At 40.6% G+C, this 21863-nt stretch overlaps 1 protein-coding gene across 2 annotated transcripts in view; it reads right to left on the bottom strand.

The window, feature by feature from the left end:
- MYOM1 (myomesin 1) overlaps positions 1–3291 on the bottom strand; it is a 74692-nt gene extending 71401 nt beyond the window's left edge. For both annotated transcript variants that reach the window (XM_030444158.1, XM_030444157.1), the window contains exon 1: positions 3169–3291. The gene's annotated coding sequence lies outside the window, so the exon portion shown is untranslated. The remainder of the gene's footprint in view (positions 1–3168) is intronic.
- Positions 3292–21863: the final 18572 nt, after the last annotated feature.

Genomic DNA, 21863 nt, shown 5'->3' with positions numbered 1-21863 from the left:
TTTCCTCTCTGTTACAGCAAACTATTGAAGATTTATGTGATTAATTTCTCCACTCATTTCTGCCAACTTATTAAATTTTATGTGCTTTGCTTCTTCAGAGATTGTGTAAAGATTTTGTTGAATTACAAAACAGAGAATAAACTCATAGATTATTTTAAAAGTCATGAGCAATTCCAGCAAGACTAGCCAGTACTTTGCAAGCTAAAATAAATATTTATGAACATTTACTTCATTTTTGTAACAAAATTTTCAGGTTGAATTCAATATTCAGTTTAGTATTTTAACAGTGAATGAAAAATATTGAAAAACATTAAAAAACATTAAGACTGAGAAGGATGTGACTTTTTTTCTGTAAAAATGCATCTCATTGATTAATTTGCATGTGATTCCAGAGATCCATTTAAAATATCTTCCACTTTTACAGTTTAATCAGGGATAGTGTCAGTATGCAATGACTAAAACAGTATCATGCTCCTCAGTCTGAATGATCCTTTTTTTAAAATCCAGGATTTCATGTTCAAGATCATCAAGAAACTTCCTCCAGACAACCATCCAAGTTCTACTTTGCACATTCATCAATAGATGGTCTTGCAGTCACTCAGAGTAGGAAATTCAATCAAGTGAGAGGTATTTCCCCTCTCAGCATGGGATGAAGGTTGAGTACAGAAGAGACTTCCCTTGGGTTTTTTTTTTCAGCTGGCAATTCAGTCTATATTTTTTCATTGTTTTATTTTATGTTTATTAAAACTGTTGTTTCCTTCTCTGATATGCAAACTTTCCTTTACTAACCTCTGTCATAACTTTTTTGTCCCTGAGGAGGTGATTATGAATACAAATGAGCTACAATGGGGGAATATTTAGAAGAATTTAAAGATCCCAAAACAATGGTGAGAGATGTTAGTTATTGTGTTTTTTAATATCACTCACAACAATAGCAGATTCATTTTGCTTCTGGTTTTGTTCATGTTAATGAAACAACTTATCTGATGTTCCAATATAAAATGAGAGCTGTATTATAGAGCTGTTGTGTAATCTCAATTTCATTTAAATTGAGATTATTTTTCCCGTGGTTTTCATGCTTTAATATTTTGTTCTGAGAGTGAGTCAACAAATTGACACTATTCTCTTTGGTATCTACTCACATACCCAAACTAAGGTAAATTATAAAAAAAGCCTCCAAACTATCAATGTTTTATCTTTCTTATACTTACGGGGTTTTTAATTGGGAACTTCTCTTTGTGTGATAGCAGAACAGATCACTTTTTTTGCAGAAAGTTAACAAGAAAGAAGGTTATTCAGATATCTTTGCACAGGTACAAGAAATAGCTCATATCTTGACCACAGTGAAATTATGACTAGAAGGAGACCAGTTTATCTGGTAACTTTTATTTTACTCAGACAGAGCAGAGGAACATTAGCCTTTTGTTCTCTGTGGGAAAAGCAGATGTTCTTTTTTACTTCCCTTATTTCTCTTGCTGGCTATTTCTTCATGTAAGTCTAAGAGCACAACTATTCTGTCTAGTTTCATTGTCAATATTTTGTGTTGCTATCGATTTCACTTTGTTGGCTTCTGTTAGGACATAGTTCTTAATTTCTCCTAGTTTCAGGAGTTTTCTTCTCCATTTTTCTTTATTGCTTTCTCTCCCAGATCTGCAGTGAGGGAGCTCAGGGTTTGCAAGCCATTGTGTTATCAGCTAAGCAACGTTAAGGCATACAGACAAGTCTTACTTTGCACAGGGAGAGGAAAAGAATATGAAAACATCCTGTTTTCCCTCAGCAGAGTACTACAGTTGTCTTCCTTCAGCTTTCTTTGCAGCTTTGACTACAAGCATACAAGGAGCACAAGGCTAGTAGCTATTCCAGTCCTGTCCACTCAGGGATTCCCACAGCTTTCCAGGTTTCAAAGTAAGGAAAGCATCCAAAAGAATTAAGCAATGCATGTATTGCCCATTAAGAAGTTAAATGAGGCATTTAATTTACATTTACATTCCTTAAATCTTATCAGAGCCAAAGAACAAGCACCAGGCTTAAAGCCAGAATGTTTACAATGAACAAAGGCAACCTTTTTCTTCGAAACATAAAACATCTGAACTTAGGAGCAAGAGGAGTCATCTATGACTGAGTAGGAACTAAGGCTGTAAGGCAGGAGCAGGGCAGGAAGCAGCTCTGATGGTTAAAATCAAAGGCCAGTTCTGACTCACGTTTTAGAAGAGGAAACTCTTTTTATAGGTATTTTATCATGCCATGAGTTTTGTATACCCTCTGAAATATCAAGTATTGCTCACAGGTCAGGATCCATTAGCAAGTCTAATGCTATCAGACATGACGAGAAACTCTGAGTCTTCTAAGGATTTTGGTCCTATTTGGAGCACTGTCTAATTATGGGATTGACTTGCACCTCTTAAGTTCTATAAAATCCATGCTACCTGCATTTACTTAATTTATATCCATCCTCCTTGAGCGTGAGGTCAATGCTCCCTCTAAAGATCTGTGTAAGATTTCAAAACTGCAGAGCTTGGCCTAAAAATATTAGTGGCCATCCTTAGATGAATATACAGGTTTTGGAGCTATATGTTAGCAGCTGTTGAACTGAACTAAACTGAACTTTCTTTACTGAACAGATGGACAGTTCTGTAGCTTTCACAGGTCATAGCTACACATTAAAGAAAGTGATTTTATTGACGTTACCTCTTGTGCTGTTTACCAGTCTCTAATTCTTTAAAGATCTAATTCATCAGTCAGTAAAAACAGTGAAAGAGATAAAACACAGAAACCTTTGTAAGGAGGAAAAAAGTTATAACATTTTCTCCAGCTCTGTTGATAACTTTACAAATCACAAGACACACTTTGGAACTAGAAAAGATTTAGATTATCTACACACTCTCTAAGCTTGAAGCATGTCAGACTCCTCCTGTAGCTCAGTAAGCCATGCTTCATTTGAGAGTACTGTGGCAATATTCAGAGATAGCCGAGTTGATAATAAGCAGACCCTTGCACTACTTTGCTTTGTTTCACAGGTAAACCCTCAGTCTTCAGTTCATGTCCACAAGTCCCTCAAATAACTGCTGAGATGAGAAGAATAAAGAGAGCTACTATCAATCTGGCACTACAGATTCAGGTTAAAATTAATTGAACACATAAAATCTTCTGTCCTACAGGAACACTTACCAGGGCCCAAATGATCAGCAGCAAATGGAGTAACTCTGGAGTGGTGAATAGCAGAAAATTACAGCAACGATGAAGTCAGCAAAGGAGGAGGTAGTCAGGACGAGGGGTAAGGACTGGACTTCAAGATCCAGAACAAAAATAATGTCTGCAGTCAGTGGAATGTCAGAGCCCCAGTCCAGACCTTTTATGGCCAGGGGAGTGATAAATATAGCATCGAAGAGGGAGAGAGACAGGAACAGATACTGATACCCTGTGCTATCTCTGTGCAAAGACATGATGACAGCAGCTTCAAACTGAGAGCCCTCCCTTTTAAGTATCTTCACTAAATTCAGTGTAAAATCAACATTTCTTTTAAAAATTATTTCTAGGATTTTTTTCCCTTTTGTCAGATTAAGGAGAGAAAACAAATTTTTTTGCTTCGTTATCCAGAAAGTAGGAAAGATCAGTTTCTACATTGACCATGATACAAGAATAAAAATATTTAATGGATGTCTTTCTTTTTGTTTGATGCCAAACCACAGTGCATATAGTGTAGATATTTCAGCTTAATGGCAGAGAGTCTGGAGAAGTAGTCAGCAGCAAAACATTGTAAAGCCATACAATGTGTTACAATTCAATAAAAGTGAGCTTTCTTTGTTCTGTTGACAAGGTGTTACATTTTTATCATCTTATTTAAGATAAAATACTACATTAAGAACATGACCTCATGAGACTTTTAAGTAGATATAAACAACGCAGCTCTAAGACCCAACTTTTTGTTTCTAAATTAAACGTTATCACCTCCATGGGTTGTTAAATAAGTTTGTCTTATTTCGTTTTGGTCACAGCATTTTGGCATGGAACTGTGCACTCACTGTGGCTGAATATTGTTACAACAGAACAATTTCTGTCACCTGGAAATAGGTTTTAATATGTGAAATGCATTGTGTTTTCATTGTAAATAGAAATTTTGCTCTGTGCTGCACATTTAATTTTCAATATGAGCGATTAGTCCACACTATTTTGTGCATTTGCATTGTCAGAAATATTAACTCTAACTCTCAGTACTAGTATAGCCACTTTCCACCACACCCACCTTGCGACACAACTAAGAAATTTCCAGACCCTTCTCTTCTGCTGAGGCCTTTGTCATTTTCAGTGGAACCACCAGCAGGAGGTCTGGATGAGATCAGTGGCTCCCAGGCTTTTCTGTACAGTGGTTCAGCAGTATCCTCTTCTTCCCCTCACTGCCTGGATCTCTGCGGTCTCCCCACTAGTTCCTTGGTGTCTGGGGGCTGTTACCTCCTGTCTGGTGTTGCACCATGGAGTAAGCTCACATGTTTCCTCATCTTGCACACCAGGAGCTGCTCAGCTACATCAACCATATGGCATTTTGGTCTTTCCACCTGAGCACAGGAGGTAATGGCCAACAAAGAGCTGGACACTCACATCAAGTGTCTCTTGGTTCAGGAAACTGGCCAGACCTGCAACAGGAAGAATGAAAAAGGTGAACTCTAATAGAACTCCTTCTTCCTCCAAGTGCTAAGCTTTAGTACTTGGTCTATAATATAAATTTCTAATTAGAGAGAGAAGGGGCCTCAATGGAGGGACCTCTGGATGCTGTTACAGACTCCAGACCTCTCCTTCACCGCTGGTTATTTCTTTGCACTGGCATCTGAAAGACTTAATTATATATAAATTGCTTTTGAACATTTCAGAGAGAAATGTAGAGAAATGAAAACAGTTAAACATCTTGTTTCTCTGCTCTCATTGCAATACAATTTGTATAGGTCACATGTGGGATATAAAAATCTAAAGATTTTCAGTGTTTTGCCATGTGTCATGGCATTACTGAGTCGAATACAGTTTTCAAATTCTGTGCTGCCACTGTTTATTCTGCAAATAAAATGGAGATAATGTGACAGCAAAATCTTTTGGGTTTTTTAATTATGTTGGCATTTAAATTTACACACTTTTATCTGGCTTTAAAATGAGATAATATCCACAGCTAATTTAAAATCATTTAACTCCTATTTGAATATCAAAGTACATGTTTCAAACCACTTGGAGCTCTTTAAATCACCGAATCCCCCTGGCTTTGTGTATCCACATATATTTAGTGATACTAGTCCTGGGAGAAAGACTCTTTGGAAATGTTAGTTCTGCCTTCTGCTAATTAGAATTACATAGTGCCTGAGACCAGATTGTTTTTTCTGAATGGGAAAGATGGAAGATTAATTTAGAACCTGACACAGCAGGAAAAACAGCTCTCTAGATTGTTCATTGAAGTGCTGAGAAGCTACAAAATCCTCTAGTTGTGTGTAGTAGTCAAATTGCACAGCATCCAAGTCCGTCTCGTTCACTAGACTACAGAACCCTCAATAAAACTAGCAGAACATTTTTTTGATGGACGGAGTTTTTAAGAATGTGTGTTGTCTTCTGGAATGTATTTTCAAAGTTGGGCCCAATATTCTGAGTGGATTCCCAAAAAAGACAGTTTTCTCCAGTAAAGAACTCACTTTGGGAAGACATGCTACACTCCATTATATCCTAACTAGCCATCTTCATCACCCACTGGAGACAGGGGAGCACTGTGTCTCCTCACCTTAAGAGGTGAAGACCTTTCTCTCTAGGTAAAGTCAGTCTCTGTGTCTCATTACTCTCTATATCAGTCTTAGTTTGTGTATTTCACATGGAGCCAGAACTACGAGAGAAGGAAGAGCAGCCTACTGCAGCTTGAGAGTTTGACCTCCATAGCATGCAAAAGTAGAGGGAAATATATTTAAATCTGACAGGAACCAACACAGGTGCAAGTTTTGAGTTATGAGTGGTGACTGTTACTCCTTGTTTTGCACTGGGAAGTGCTGGTCTGTTATGATTCCAGCAAGACACTCACACTCTGTGAGATATCAGCCAAAATGTTCCTGCACCACAGCCTGGCACAGCACGGCTCATCCTGACTGCTGTGTGGATTCCTGAACCTTCCAAAGGGACCCATCCATAGTCCTTCCATGGACAGGGGTCTCTGGTCAGGATGACAGCACGGTTCTACCTCTGGTCCCAGCTTCTTCACTGCCAACACATGCATGGGAGGGAGACCAGTCTGTGCTCCTCCCTTTTGCCTGCTGACAGACAACAATGTGAAATATTTTTTTCATAAATTTAGCAAAGCCCACCTGTACCTGTTCCTGCACAAAGTTATCTATCTGCACCATGGGTGCTCAGAACCATACACAGTACACCAGGAGAAGTTTCATTAGAGACCATGACGCTCATACTGTGACACATTTCTGTCTCAGATGGAAAAAAATATAATCTAATAAATTTTAGAAGTGCTTTGGCCTTTTTCACACATATGCACAGGGGCAGACTGCAGTCAACCTGTCTGATTGATGTCTTCAGACCTCTTTAGTCCTCTGTCACTTCCAGCTGAGGCAATCTACTGACATCTTACAACTTATGACCTTAGGCTTTGTACTATTGAATTTCATCTCTGTTATCCAACACCTTACTCCTATGTAACACTCTAATCCTTCTTTGCAGGGCAGATGACCCTCAGTGTTTGGTAGTCAGCAATTTACATTAGCACCTTCATGGTTTTCAATAATAAGATCAGCAAACACATTAGGTCCCAAGACTGACTGTTTCTTTGCTACTTAAATCTCTCTGCCCATTCTTCCTTTCTCCACAAAACCTGGTATTGCTTGTCCAGCTATTGGATTAGCATGGGGCTTGGCTGCCATACACCTCTTGTGTAAATTCTCCATTTCAACTGACAGCTTTCCAGGTGGTAGGACATCAGATCCAGATGGATTCAGTCAGTGACATTTCTGTTGTTTGGAAAATTACTTATCGTGAAAATAAAATAAAATAAAATAAAATAAGGTTACTTGATCTGCTCTTCCTCATTTTGTTCTTCTCACTCTAGATGGGTTAGAAGATTTATTTTTACTAAGCACATTACATCCATATTTCCATTTTCCTACAAATATTTGATACCTTTTTCTTTAAAAATTGTTTTAAATATTTTTTTTCCAAAATCCTTTTGAACTATTGACTGTTGGTGCCCAGAAAGACTTTTTCATTACAGAAGTATTTGCCTTACCGCTCTTCGTAACTTTTATTCCACAGTTTCTTTTTGGAACTGGAAGTATCCCATAACAAGTTCATTGCTGGCAGCATTTCTTTTTCTTTGTAACATTTTAAAGGTTTCTGTTCATATCAAAACCTCTCCCTGAGAGCCCATAGCAGATTTCTCAAGCTATTACAAGAGAAAATTCTCATAATTTCTTTAAGTGCCTGTGGTACTTTTAGGCTTTTTCAATCTGTAATATCTTCTGTAATTTTAAATTACATATCAAAACATATTGTTGTTAAATGTTGTCCCACACTGTATTTGTCATATTTTCTACACACCACAGATCCTTCAATACTTGTATTCAGATAATGATGGATAACTCCTCTTACCCTCACTCTATTTATTTTTGCATCTTGGAAAGACTGGCTAAAACACATTGACTCACAACTGTTGAAAGACCAGAGAGTTTCTCCCACCACAGATTATCCAAAGCCAGAAAACTTGATTGGGGTATAATATTTGAACTCTTGCTGTTTGGTTATGGAGTTTTTAGAAGCAGATAATATACTTCCAAACAGGAGTTAAGTGGTTTGGCCAGGCTGTTGGCCAAATGGGAGTGTCCAATGCCTGGGATGGGGCTATGCCAGTACCCCCTGGGCAGCTCCCATGGTCCCCAGGGAGCCTGGACACTTAAACAGTGACTTGGTATTGATGGTCTTCCCCTTTTCTGTTATCAAAAGTCTGTTAACTGCACTGCTTTGTTACAAAGAAAACAAACTGCAGATATAATCTCACTGAGATTTAAGCCAGTATTGCATTAATATGAAGAATTGCTGCAGGTATTGCAATAATCATGCCACAATCATTCAGGCATAGCAAGCACAAATTTACCACCCAGTACACAATAACAACTTTCATTTTCCTTGTCCTCACAATGATCTATTAAATATTTTTGAATCAGTCAAATGTTTTCATTAAAGCAAAGGACAGTGGCAATGTCTTAGTAGGAAAACAATGGTTTTAGCTATCACATTTGGAAACTACTTCCAATCTAATTATTAAGCTGAACTAAGTTTTGAGGAAAATTTGCATCAGAAATTTAAAAAATATATTGTTTTATTCAATATTCCCTGCATGACAGTCATCAAATTTAAAACATCAGTGATAAATGAAAATGTCTTCCAGATACTGGGGATATAATGCAAAAAGACAAGGTGAAGGTAAAGAAGTGAAGATAGACAGGAGCTTAGTATTTCAAGAACAGAAGGAAAAAGATGGAAAATAGATTAGGAGGACCTGATGGGCAAAGACACAAGACTGAGATATTTCTGTGATTATTTGCCTTGTGTGATTCAGTGATTCAGTCAGCTCTGATCTTGCCACTGCTGCAGGTGTACAGAGAGCACAAATGAACTGGTTTACAGCTCTCAGATATACCTCTAGGTGATGGCTCTGTGAATCAATCGTTAACTACTTTGTTAGCACAAGAACTTGAGGTCAACAAGTCTCTGCTAACACATAGATGGTGTTGTACAGTGAGGCATATCACAACTGAACATAATGAAAAAGCCTCTTCATGAAAAGAGCAAAAAAGAAAATAAGATACCTGCCACACAAGGTGCTATTAAGTCAAGGCTGTGCTTATACAGCCTTAATTCTCTCCCTGTGAATGATTATGTGTCTGTACATCTGACCACTTCCAGTACACAGCAGTGTCCAACAGTAATTGATCTGGAGGCACAGTGATCATTTGCTCCCTCTCTGTCTCTCTTCTTCTTGTGTTATTCTTAAAACCACTACTCTGTTTTCACTATTCATCTCCAAGTCTTCCCTCCAACTTTATACCTTTCTGCATGCTGATCTTGCTTCTCACAATTTGAGATGAACTATTGTATATGATATATATGTGATATATATATGATATTATTTATCATAAATATATATATGATATATATAATATATATATTATATGATATTTGGCATGCCTTATTTGGCCTCAGAAATAGAGGTCTAAATTTACCAGTCTACATGCTATCAAACATGTAAATGCTATCCTAGGAGCTCAGTTTCTGAAACCTTAAGTAATGTCTTAAAAGGCTGATATATGGCATGATATGGTAGAAACAAGTGACATATGGACCATTTTTGTTGTGCAAAGTACAGTCTGTAGCATTGGAGCACAGGCTGTAGCATTGGTGAGTCTACATCCTGACCCATTCTAGTTACTTGGTTTCTCATTTACAGTATTTTTCATTTAGTGCTTCAGTCATTTTAAAGGAATGCTGAGAAAAAAAATCATGAAATTGAGCTGAATTATTTGTCTACTAAAAATCTTGGTACTGTTTCACTACAGCTACTTTGAATCTCTCCCATGCTATGTCACTGTGTACTCTATGTGTGGAAACTATGATGATTTTACATGTGCTTGTAAATTTGACAGGCATATGTAATACAAATTTATTCAGAATATGCAAATGATTAAGGAGAAACATCCTCTCACTCTCTTTTTTTTCCTGACTCGGATGATGATTACTGTTGCTTTGCATAAATCCCAGCAGAGATGTGGGAGCTGGAGAGGTAAAATATTCAAGATTCCCATGTGAAGTAATTTGTCAAAAATTTTCCACATGCTGATGTGCTTCCAAAGGAATCACCTTTTCAGATTTGAGATATTGCATCGCACATCTCAGATATTTTCTATTTTAAATATAATTTTGTTTAACTTTTATATATGAGCTTGGATTTTTCACCAGTTCTGATTTTCTTGTCAAAGCTTTTCCATGCAATACTTGTCAACCTGCTGGGTGAAAACCTGGCTGGATAGCTGAGGCCAAAGAGTAGTAGGGAATGGAGTTAAATCCAGTTGGTGGCCAGTTAGTGGTGACAGTGTGTGTCACAGGTACGTGCCCCAGGGCTCAGTTTTGGGGCTGGTCTTGTTCAATATCTTTATCAATGATTTAGATGAGGGAATTGAGTGCTTCCTCAGCAAGCTTGCACATTACCCAAAGTGTGGTGGTGTTGGGAGTTTTTGGAAGAAAACAGACATGTGAGCAATCCTGACTATTTAACTTTAGCCAGAGTGAGCTAAGGGCCTTGAGGGCCAGCTGCAAGGTTATTAAAAGATCAGCTATGTGCAAAAGATAAGGGAGTTGGCAGCAGAAAAGAAGAATAACAGGATAGGAAAGCATCGCATAGACAGCACATAAACAGTTGTATTTAACCAGTTCTGAGCCCCTGAGAAGAAAGTTACGGCAGATAAAAAGTTGTAAACAGGATGCCTGCAGTCAGCAAAGCAGGACAAGGACGATAAGCAGCACCCTATTGCAACCTGACAACAGGTGTGTGGACAGCAACACACAGCCACGAAGAGGCCAAGACCATATAAATGTAATGCTTTGCTTAATAAAATCGAGCTTTGTTGCTAACTCATATTGAGTCGTCTCTTTGCTCCACAAGCCCGCCTCCACAGGGTGGGAATATTGATCTCCTTGAGGGTAGGAAGGCACTACAGAGGGACCTGGACAGGTTAGTTAGATGGGCCAAGGCCAATTATATAATGCTCAAGAAGGCCAAGTGCTGGGTCCTGCATTTCGGTCTCAACACCCCAGGAAATGCTGCAGGCTTGGGTAGCAGTGGCTGGAAAGCTGCCCAGTAGGAAAGGACCTGGGGGTGTTTGTAGACACCCCCTGAACACGAGCCAGCAGTGCGCCCAGGTGGCCAAGAAGGCCAACAGCATCCTGGCTTGTGTTGGGAAGAGTGTGGCCATCAGGAGAAGGGGAGTGATTGTCCCTCTGTGCTTTGCACTGGTGAGGCTGCACCTCAAGGGCTGTGTTCAGTTCTGGGCCCCTGACTACCAGAAAGACATTGAGCTGCTGCAGGGAGTTTAGAGAAGGGCAGCCAGGGTGTGAAGGGTCTGAGAACAAGCCCTGTGAGGAGAGGCTGACGGAATTGGGAATGTTCAACACTCCCTACAAGTACCAGAAAGGAGGTTGTAGGGAGGTGGGTGTTGGGCTCTTCTCTCAAGTCAGTAAGGATAGGACTAGAGGAAACGGCCTGAAGTTGTGCCAGGGAAGGTTCAGAGTGGATATGAAGGAGAATTTTCTTACTGAGAGAACAGTCAGGCACTGGAATGGGCTGCCCAGGGAGGTGGGGTCACCTTCCCTGGAGTATTCAAAACCTGTGTAATTGTGGCACTTCAACGCATGCTCTAGTGGGCGTGGTGGTTTCTTGGGTTTCTTTCTGGGCTGACAGTGGGACTCGGTGATCCTAGAAGTCTTCTCCAACTGTGACAATTCTGTGATTCTGCCACAGTCCTCTCACCTAAACTGGAATTCCCTGTATGTTTCAATTTGGACTTCTTGCCATTTGAAAGGACCATTGTTTTGAGGTTTTTTATTTATTTTATGAATTCTTAAATAAATAATTTCTGGAAGTAGGCCCATAAAGTATTATATTCATGTCATGGTTGAAAACAGGCGGGGACATTATAAATATAAATGAAATTTATTTTGCGTTATTTTTACTTTAAAACTTATTTTATGCAAAAACATCAAAGTCTAGAAAGCCAACAAACAAAACAATCTCATGTGGAATCTGAAAGAAACCCCAGCTGCAATATAATGATTTGCAAAAGAAAAAGCTGATTTTCTCCATGCCTGTAGGTCCAAGCTACTGGCTTGCCTAAAGCACAAAGTAAACAGGAGTTGGAGAAACCCTGCTGGAGGCTCTCAGATGCAAGTAACTATCAAGTTTTGCTAGTAGGCTGAGACAGAATATTCTTAGCACCAGATAAAAAAATGAACTTTGAGAATGTGATTAGTTTCCTATTCGTTTCTCAAGTCCAAGAAAACAAACTCACCCAACAACTATGACAAAACATAGGTACCTTGTAGCTGGCCAACTTGGTAATTTGGTACTGGTCCCTTTGCCAAGCCATAGGAATCTAGGAAATTTTTCCAGTCCATAAACATCACCAATACATGCTACCCAAGGGACAGGAGTCAGAAGACTTTGGTTCAAAATCTGTCTTTTTTTATAGAACTTTTTTTTTATTCTATGCTCTTCCTTTACTTTCTTTTCTGTTTCCTCTCTCTTGTCTGAGTATTTTGCACTTCACAGGATCCTAGTATTGCTTGACTGCACAAAACATTGATTTTTAAATTTCCCTTATGCCAGAGGGAATTACTGTCTAAAATAATGCACCACCAGCAGAATTTCTAAATCTATCTCTACTTCAGTTGTGGTTTTCAATCACACTTCTCTCTAAAGGGTCTGAATCATGTGCAGCAGTATAAGACCAGCATTTTAAGTTACTCTGAGTGGTTTATGTCTGAAGTAAAATAAAACAATGGTTATTACTTTGAGTGGATTACATTTACACAGTTGAAACTATATTCAGTTGCTGGGAAAGTTATTACTTATCCTAAGCAGAGAAAGTTGTTCTTAGAAAAAAATAAGCCTATCTATAAATGAAGGACTTAGGAAATTGGTCATATAATTTTGTTAGATAAGATTACTGGTGCTAGACAGAGTATCAGTGTTCCATCATTTTACTGTTATCTCTCTATTTGCCATTATTTCTAATTAACCTTATATTTGTAGAAAATTGCATACTCTCTCATCTCAGGGTACTGTACTGTTAGTCCAGCTATTGATTTCTACTGGTTAGTTTAGTCTCAGCATAGAGTAAAGCACATCTGAATGGCAACTTGGATCTATGTTGAGAATCACAGAATCACAAAATAATCAGAATTATAGAACTGGTCAGTTTGCAAAAGACCTCTGACATCATCCAGTTCAACACTTATCCAAATTCTACTAACCTAGTTCTACCAGCCCACTGGCAACCATATTCCTAAGCACAGTAACTATTTGGTTTCTAAACACATTGAGGGTTTGATGCTCACTAAAACATCTGCATAAAACTCATTCTCAGACCACTGCATCTCTGAGTTGTGTGTATAATAATAGCTCAATATTCCAAATGGAAGCTCAGACCGGCTAATGTACCACACAGTTATTTGCATAGATCAGTGAAAACTGCTGAAAGCAATATTGATATTCACAATCTCTAGCAAACACAGCAATGCCTTATTTGGTTTTTTTCCATTTTTCTTTCCAAGTGTCAGATACAAGCATAATATTATTTGACTGAAAATAACTTTGAAGTAATGAGCAAACAGAAGCCAACTGTACATTTCACAAACTTCTTTAGTTTCTGCCCTTTCTCAAATTCTTAAAACAAGCTTGTCATGTTAAATTGATTCTGGAATTCCAACAATTTCACCTAGGAGAAACAATTACCTGGGAAAGATGACTCTTGGGAATCCCAAAATACTTCAGGGAAGAAAACCTATACATTAGGGCATTACTATTCAAGATGTATGGCTGGGGTTTGGAACCAGATCATCTTAAAGGTCCCTTCCAACCCTGAAAATTCTATGATTCTATGTAGTATGCAAGGGGTTTGGGAACAGCACTCACTGTGTGAGTGGCATATATACACTTAATGAACAGATAGCTTTTAATAATAGTGGACTTAGAGTTCACTGAACTGAAGATGCATTCAACATCATTACAACTTGAGCAGGCAGATGTAGGCTGTTAAACCTGAATACAGCCCCAGGGAATGGCTCTGGTAGGGTCAGGGCATAGCGGGGTTATCCTCTCCCTGCCTTTTCTGCTCTGTCACCTCTGGCTTTTGAGTTGGCCCATGGATGTAGAAGATGACAAGGAGTTACAAGAACCAAATATGTGAAAGACTGACTGAGAATATAGAGCTGGAAATCTTTTTCAACCTCTAGTCTGTTTCCAAAGTGTATTTGCAAACTAGGTGGTATTTAAAGCTTCTGAGTGACAATAACATTGTTGATGCATAGATACCTCTTCTAAAAGAACAAGGTACTTCCCTTTGCTGGACAAGGCAGATGGTGCAACTTACTTCTTTGCAACATTTGGAAGGCTAGGGATCACTTTGCTTTGCCTGTAAAGGTGCTACATGGGTAGCTTGGCAGCCACTTGAAACCTGCCTGGTATCTAGTATTAATAATTCTGCATTTTTGTTATAGGGTGCCTTTAGTTCTGGTGTCCTCACATATATTTCTTCTGTGGCTAACATTAGCTGTTTCCTGTTCAAGGAGCTGTAGAGATACCAGCATCTTGGATTTTATCTTTCTCTAAGACTCTGAATTGTTCTGATAAACATACTGTAAAAATCTTTGTCAGCATAGGCCCTTGCTGACGTTTGTTCTCACTGTTGCTGGTAGTGAGCTGGCAATGAGGTGGAAAAGTCTCTTTTGCCCAAGAATTTTCTGCTTCTGAACTGCTTATAGTAATGGTTCCTCCAGCACTCAACCCCTGAGCAATGAGTAATCCAGAGAACTACACACAGAGACCTTTACTCTTTGTGGATGGCCATGTGCTGGACACGATCTTAAAATGCCTTCTGACATAATTGCAGCACAATGTATTGCAAGAAATGCAGCTCTGCATGGCCCATTACACTGTGAACCCCAGTGGATTCCTAATCTTCGTATCTGTCACAAGAAAAACAGTGGAAAGATGATAACACCTAGTATTATCATCTCTGTAAACATACAGTCTTTGGTTTAATTAGAAATACTACAAAACAGATAACAACAAAATCTCTGTAGGAATAGTTAGAACAGTGATGAAGACATAAAATAAACATCACTTTAGTTCTGGCTAAAGGCCAAAGAAAATTAAAGTTAGCTACAAAGGAGATATCAAAATGAATAGTTCAAGCCTATTTTCACATTCTGTGGTTTTATGAATGAATTTTTTAGGTTACTGACCTTGCAGAGGCTGAACTTGAAATTTTCCAATTCTGATGGGATTTTGTGAAAAATCTTTGCAATTAATCCACACCAGAGGGACACAGCAATATTTTGTGACCAGAAACATTCTTAAAGAATTCTTATTTTGATCTATATATGATGGAGAAACAATTTTCAGCAAGCCATTCAGCAATACCTTGATGTTTTAAATACATTTATTTATCATTACTTCTGCAGGTCTGAAAGTGTTAAAAAAATAAAATACCTAGAGAATATTTTCCAGCTTCCCCTCATTTTGCCTAGAGAAAAAAAGTTAAGTTATTAAGCATACCACAGCACTTTAAATGTCCCATCAAGAAAAAAGTCCTGTGTGTGAGGTTTCTGAGAGGAAGGGCGTGTGGTGCTCTGGCAGCGATTTGTGGACAGAGAGCTGAATCCTCAGCCCCAAGCTGAGTGCAGGGCAAGTCTGATAACAGCCCTACAAAAGGTGTTGGTTGTAGCAAGACAAACCTCCCTTAGGGAACGGCGCTTCAAGGTCCAACCAGGTGTTCCAGCAGAGACTCACAAGCAATGCTCTAAGCCTATGGCTCTCAGAGTTGACTAGCCCAGATTGGTGTTGTTGCTCGGAGAGCAACTAGCTTCTCTGCTGGCTAGCTCAGGACTAAACTAAGCCTGTGCTTCAGGACTCACCTTTTATTGGCCCCCTGGTCCTGCTCATGCCAGTGGGGGCCCACCCTAATCAGGCACAGGTGGGTTTAACACAAGCTCATGCTCACTCCCTGGCAATTAGTGGCACCTGGTTGCCTCGTTACACTACAGTTGGTGCTTCCAGGGCTGATTTTCTGATTAACCTCCTGCATCTGCATAAAAGTTTGCTCTTACGTTATTTCTCTCTAGGGTCTCTAATGAAACCCCACCAGGAGTACAGTGCTCTGGAGTCCCCAGCACAAGAAGAATATGGAGCTATTGGAGCAAGTCCAGAGGAAGGCTACAGAGAGGATGAGGGCTTGAGCACCTCCTCCGATGAAGACATTGAAGTAGCTGGGGTTGTTCAGATTGGAGAAGGGAAGACTCTGGGAAGACCTTATAGCAGCCTTCCAGTACCTGAAGGGGGACTAAGAAAAGCTGGGGATGGACCTTTTATAAGGGCATGTAGAGACAGGATGAAGGGCAATGGCTTTAAACTGTAGGAGTGTAAATTTTATTTAGATATTAGGAAGAAATTACTCACTCTGAGGGTGGTGAGCCATGGGCACAGGTTGCCCAGAGAATATGTGGATGTTCCCACCCTGGAAGTGTTCAAGGCCAGGTTGGATGGGGCTTTGAGCAACGTGGTCTAGTGGGAGGTGTCCCTGTCTCTGCAGGGGGGCTGGAACTAGATGATCTTTAAGGTCCTTTCCAGCCCAAACCATTCTTTGATTCCATGCCTGTTACACCAGCTACCAGAGTAAATATAGAGGGAATAAATTCCTTCCCAGGAAAGGGAAGGAGTCCCATGGTCATGGACTCATGACCAAGTGCAGCTGTGTAATGATGGCTAGAGGGTTAAAAACATCAGCTGCTGAGCTCCAGAAATGCCTGGTGGAGCAGTTAAATTTTTTTTGCTGCTGGGTTGCTAATGAAGAGGGGGATAAATGAGCAGCATCTGGTCTCAAGCACATGCTGCCTGCCCCTGGGGAGGGTGCAGGAGGAGTGAGAAATCCAAACTACAGCAACAAAGATGGAGTCCTGTGGTCATTCTGGATGCTGCTCCAAAGAAAGCAGCAAGGGCTGGGCAAGCTGAGTCTGGTGGGAAAAGAACCAGACAAGGGCTTCAAAACCTCCAGTAAGAAAAGTGGGAGGGAAAAAAATGAAAAAGGAATTTTATTACATCAGTCAGATACCCCAAGGAAGCCCTTTTTTGGGTGCTGTCTTGGTAGAGCATGGTCTGTCAGCAGCTATTCAGAAATAGGAGACACTCACAAGAAGACTCCCTTTAAAATGTGAACATCTAGAGAGACTACAAAACACTTTTTTCAATTCCCTCTACTATTTGCAATTAGCTCCTCTTCACTATTTTTACTCCAGCACCATGGTTCAGATTGCAGTTCTGGGTGGAGTGTTTGGAAAACGATTATGCCTTCCCTTACCTCCACATGTAGCTGGAGAAGTTGAGTCAGGTTACACATACCATTTCACTTTATCTTCTGGTTTCTGGTCTACAGGCTGCTTTCATGTGTAAAATGGCTGGGGGATTAATACTTTTTTAAAGTGATAATTCTTTCTTAAAAGTACAAAAGATGGCTCTCTACACAAGGGCTTTTGTAACATCTTCCCAGCTCATTAGCAGAAAAAATCAGATTTCCCCCCATAGCTGACAACAGGGGGTCAGTTCCAGATAATGTTTGTGGTATAGGTTTACAAATAAGAAAATTTCAAAATATTTGATTTTTAAAGTATTTGTCTTCCATCAATTTCTCACAGTCCTCGATAAGTCCTTATTGCTTTCTCTATGCGATACCAGGGAGAGAACATGTTCTTAATCATAAAATAAAAATTAACATGTTCCTGTTGGACATCCAGGTAGGCTTAAACTAGGGAGCAAGGCTAGAGAAGGAAGGTGTACCTCGAGCTTTGTGAAACTGGGTGTCATTTGCTGTGGTTTTGCTCATCTTTTTCATTGTAATTTATTTGTTTGTTCATTGCTGTCTGTGTGCTCATTTCATCAAGTCTTCATGACACTCTTGAAGCTCATCCCAAATCTCATTTCTTCTTGCTCTTGGACTACTGTAATTCTTTAATTTTTATTTTTATGTACTTCTCAAGCACTTTGATATTTTATTCAACCAAGATTTATTAAAAATTTCCATTTGGCATCTTCTAAATTCAACTCAGAATCCAAGGAAGATTTGCAAACCTTGTTTGAGTGGTAGTAGGTCTGGCTTCTCACACACATCCAGGTACCTCTGCTGAAATCAAGGAGGGTAATTTTGTTATACAAGCAGAAAACTTTTAAATCTTTTTTCTTTTTTATTTCACAGAACCATAGAATCATTTTTGTTAGAAAAGACCTCTAAGACCATCAAGTCCAACCACTAACCTAGCACTCTTAAGTCCAGGACCAAATCATGTCCGTAGGCACCACAAATACATCTCTTTAGATAATTCCAGGGACGGTGACTCCACCACTTCCCTGGCCAGCCTGTTCCAGTGCTTGACAAACCTTTTGGTCAGGAAAGTTTTCCTCATACCCCATCCAAAACTTTCCTGGCATACAATGAAGTTTCCTAATATCCTATCCAAAACTTCCCTGGCATACTACGATGCTGTAGCTGTTATTTCATTTGTAAGCTTGATTGAAATGATGTAAGCCAAAATGGTTTTCATCCCAGAAAAAAATACTTGAGTGAACACACTGATTCTCAGCCTGAAACCAGAGACAGCTCAGAGTTTCATCACAGGTAAAACTGTGATGCCACGTTTCACAGAACTTTAATAAGCCGAGTTCTCAGTAAAGCTGCTAAGTAACCAGAGCTTCGAGATACTTCTCTGTTTCTGGTGATTGGAAAGAAGCAATTAACAGCAGTGAAGTGTGGCAAAAAGGGGTTACTATAGCACGGTAGTCTCCCACTTTGTAAACTTTCCGTCAGTTTCTCCCAGTAGAGATAGGCAGACGCTCTCTCAGAAGCACCCCAAGTGCCACCCGGGAGTGTCAGCTGTAAGGTTTTTCCCCTTAATTTCCTTGTCCCTAGCAGGACTTAGTCCGAAATCGATTTAATGTCATTTTTACAGCGTCCTCTCCTGTCCGTGGCGGTACAGGACCTCGCCGGTCCCACGCTCCTATCCCAAATGAGGAGCTCCCCTTGCTGGCGGCAGCCGGTACAGGAGTGATTGATGCTTCCGGCCCCGGGGCAGCATCTGAGGACAAAAATGTGCCCATCTCAAGGTAGGAATTAAAAATTAAGGCGAGTAAGTAATCCTCTGGATCCCCAAAGCCTCAAAGCAGGCAGCAGCAGGGCTCCGATGCGTGTTTCTGGGGGTGGGGGGCGAAGGGGGCTGCCTGCCGGAGGATGGAGGCTGAGCCCGAGCACACTGTGCCTTGGGTGTGGAGGGAATCTCTGTCCCAAAGACAGAAAAGTAGCAGGCTGCTGCTGGCAATAAAAAAGGCATCTTCCTTTCCCTGGTACACGGCACAGTCCTAAGAGCTATTCCATCCTTGCTTGGCTCCTTGCATTCAACATTAGAACTAGGTTTTGTCCCAAAATGAAAGGACAAAACGACCTCCCATATAATGCAGCAGGGCAAAATGACAGAGATGTGGATTTGCAAAGGTGAAAAGACAGTAACATTGCAGAGATGTTCAAACTAAAAACGTTCCTCTAGTGCTGATCAGGGATAGGAAAAAAGTAATTTGGGCTGGGAAAAATGAGTTCTTTAGCAGAAAGAATTCTCTGGAATGAGCAAGAAAGTTAAATATAAGATCTGATGTTATCCAGCATACTATGATTAAAGGTAACTATTTTTAATCATTACTTTGTAGTTATTTGCTGTTTAACAATAGCAGAAAACTGAGTTGCTACATAGACACAGCTGCACTATGGACAGCCCACCAAAGTGCTCTTCTTTAACACTTCAGGCACTTTGGTCATTTCTCTTTCTTCTAATGAAGAAGACTATTACAAATCAATCATTTATTTTTTTATAACTGGTCAGTTTTTTTCTCTGAAAACAAGATTGCTTTCATGAATCACTTCTACTGCCATCTGTATTTCTTAAAGATGCCTGAAATCTAATGAGCCTCTAAATTTCTCCCCGCTTCTCAAAACAAAAGGTTGCACACTGCTTCCCATTAAGAAATGATTCAGAAAAAAATCTTGCATAAGGGCAGTGGGCAGCATGGTAAATAGCAAGGCTGAAATCATCTCTGCTTAGGCAATATGTTAGGTATTGCTCATTATGTTAAATATTAAACCTGTGTGCTGCTCATATCCTGGCACTTCAGACACAGATCTCGGGTACGAAGGCTTGTTCTAACAGGTCTTCCTATATATGTTTACATTTTACCCTTTGATTGTTCATTTATTTGTACATTTATTTCAATTTGGGATAAGATAAAAAACTATTTTAGAACAGATCATTAAAATAAATGCAAATGACTGAGTCAATATTGTATCAGGTTTTGAAGGAACATTTTTATGGGAAATCATTTATTTCACTCTGGAATAAAAACGCAACCTCTAACAGATCAAAATCCCCCTTCCTGCTCTTATCAAGGTTAACTCTGCCAAATTATGCATCAGTTTTGCCACTGACTCCAGCAGAAGTATTGGACTCTGGAAACATAAGAAACAAGGTTTGAAAACGGTGATTCATAACAGACACTGGTTTCATATCTATCATGAGGAACAACCCATTTCTGGGTCACGAGAGGACAGGTTGTCTAAGAAACGTGTGTGCTGGAGGTCAGGGGCTGCCTGCTGCCATGCAAAAACCTCATTCTACGAAGGAGGCCTGCAGTGTCCCACCAGAGCAGAAGGGAAACAAAGGTGTGACAGAAGCTACCCTGCTTCCCCATCAATGAAAAATATTGCAGGAGGCACCAGCACTGGGGAAAACCATGCAAGAGGGAGACCTTTTCCCTGCCTTAGCAGTTCCTGGTGCTCCCCAGCAACCTTCTCTCCCAGTCAGGGTAGCCCAGCAGCACACAGCCCCACACAGCTGCCTGCTTGCTCCCTGCCTGGACTGCCCCATCATGGATTCACAGAGTGGTCTGGGCTGGAAGGGACCTGAAAGAGCATCTGGGTTCAACTCCCCTGCCACAGGCAGGGATACCTCCCACTAGGCCAGGCTGGATGGGACTTTGAGCAACCTTGCTTCAAATGCTTCTGGGGAGGGGACAGTTCACTCTGTTCAGAAGTTTTACTTCTCTCATCAAAGTAGAATTTAATACACCTGAGGCCTCTGGCTACCTGCTGCACCTGCTGGCATTGGCCAAGGCAGGTAAAAATTATTCCCCGGTGGGATGACATACAAACCACAAACCAGCAGAAGCCTGTTTCCTTCATAAGCCAGGACAGATAAGCAGCCTTATCATCTCTGAACCCAAAACAGGCACATAATTAATTTCTTAAAAACAACCTTCCAGACGTACCAGCTCCATCACTTAGCGAGCAACAACCTGATGCATTGTGTGGCAGCCCAGTAGAATTCACTTTTGCGTTTTATTGAGTGGGTTACTGGCTCCTCTGCACCGAGGACACCCGGGACAGGTAACAGGTAACGTGGTTGATTTTTCTGTCAGAAAACGGGAAACACTCAGGCTTGTGACGTTTTATGAGGCAATTACAACTCTAATGTAAAACAACCAAAACCAACCCAAAAGAAACAGAACACCTCCCCGGAGAGGCGGTGCCGGGGATTCGAACATTAGCTCTGAGGCCACAGGAGCCGGGAGGGCTGTATGGACCCCAGGGTACAGAGCCACCCCCTAGCACCGGTCCGGGCGGGGCAGGGGGAGAGGTGATAACGGCCCCACCCATGGCGCGAGCAGGAAACTCCCGCCGTTGCCTTATAAGGGCAGACGCGGCGCTCCCTCGCCCGTGGAATGCGGTGACCGCACCGCGCTGCACCAACTCTTCGCTCAGTCGGGGGAGACAGAACGGGGCGGACGCCGAGCCAGGGAGCCTTGACGCTCTTATTCTACGAAGAGCAGAGAGATCCCGAGGGGAAAACCCCAAGTATGCAATCACCTCCGAGGCTCCTCACCCTCTCGGCGCGGTTTGTGCCGCCTCCTTGGGGTAGCGGAGAGCCACCTTCCCCCTCCTCTCCACGGAGATGGTCTCGCCCACGCCTTCCTTCCTCTG

Source organism: Calypte anna, chromosome 2 (assembly GCF_003957555.1).
Source record: "Calypte anna isolate BGI_N300 chromosome 2, bCalAnn1_v1.p, whole genome shotgun sequence".
NCBI lineage: Eukaryota > Metazoa > Chordata > Aves > Apodiformes > Trochilidae > Calypte > Calypte anna.
Note: the sequence above shows the minus strand (reverse complement) of the source record. Positions and strands in the feature narration are given on the sequence as shown.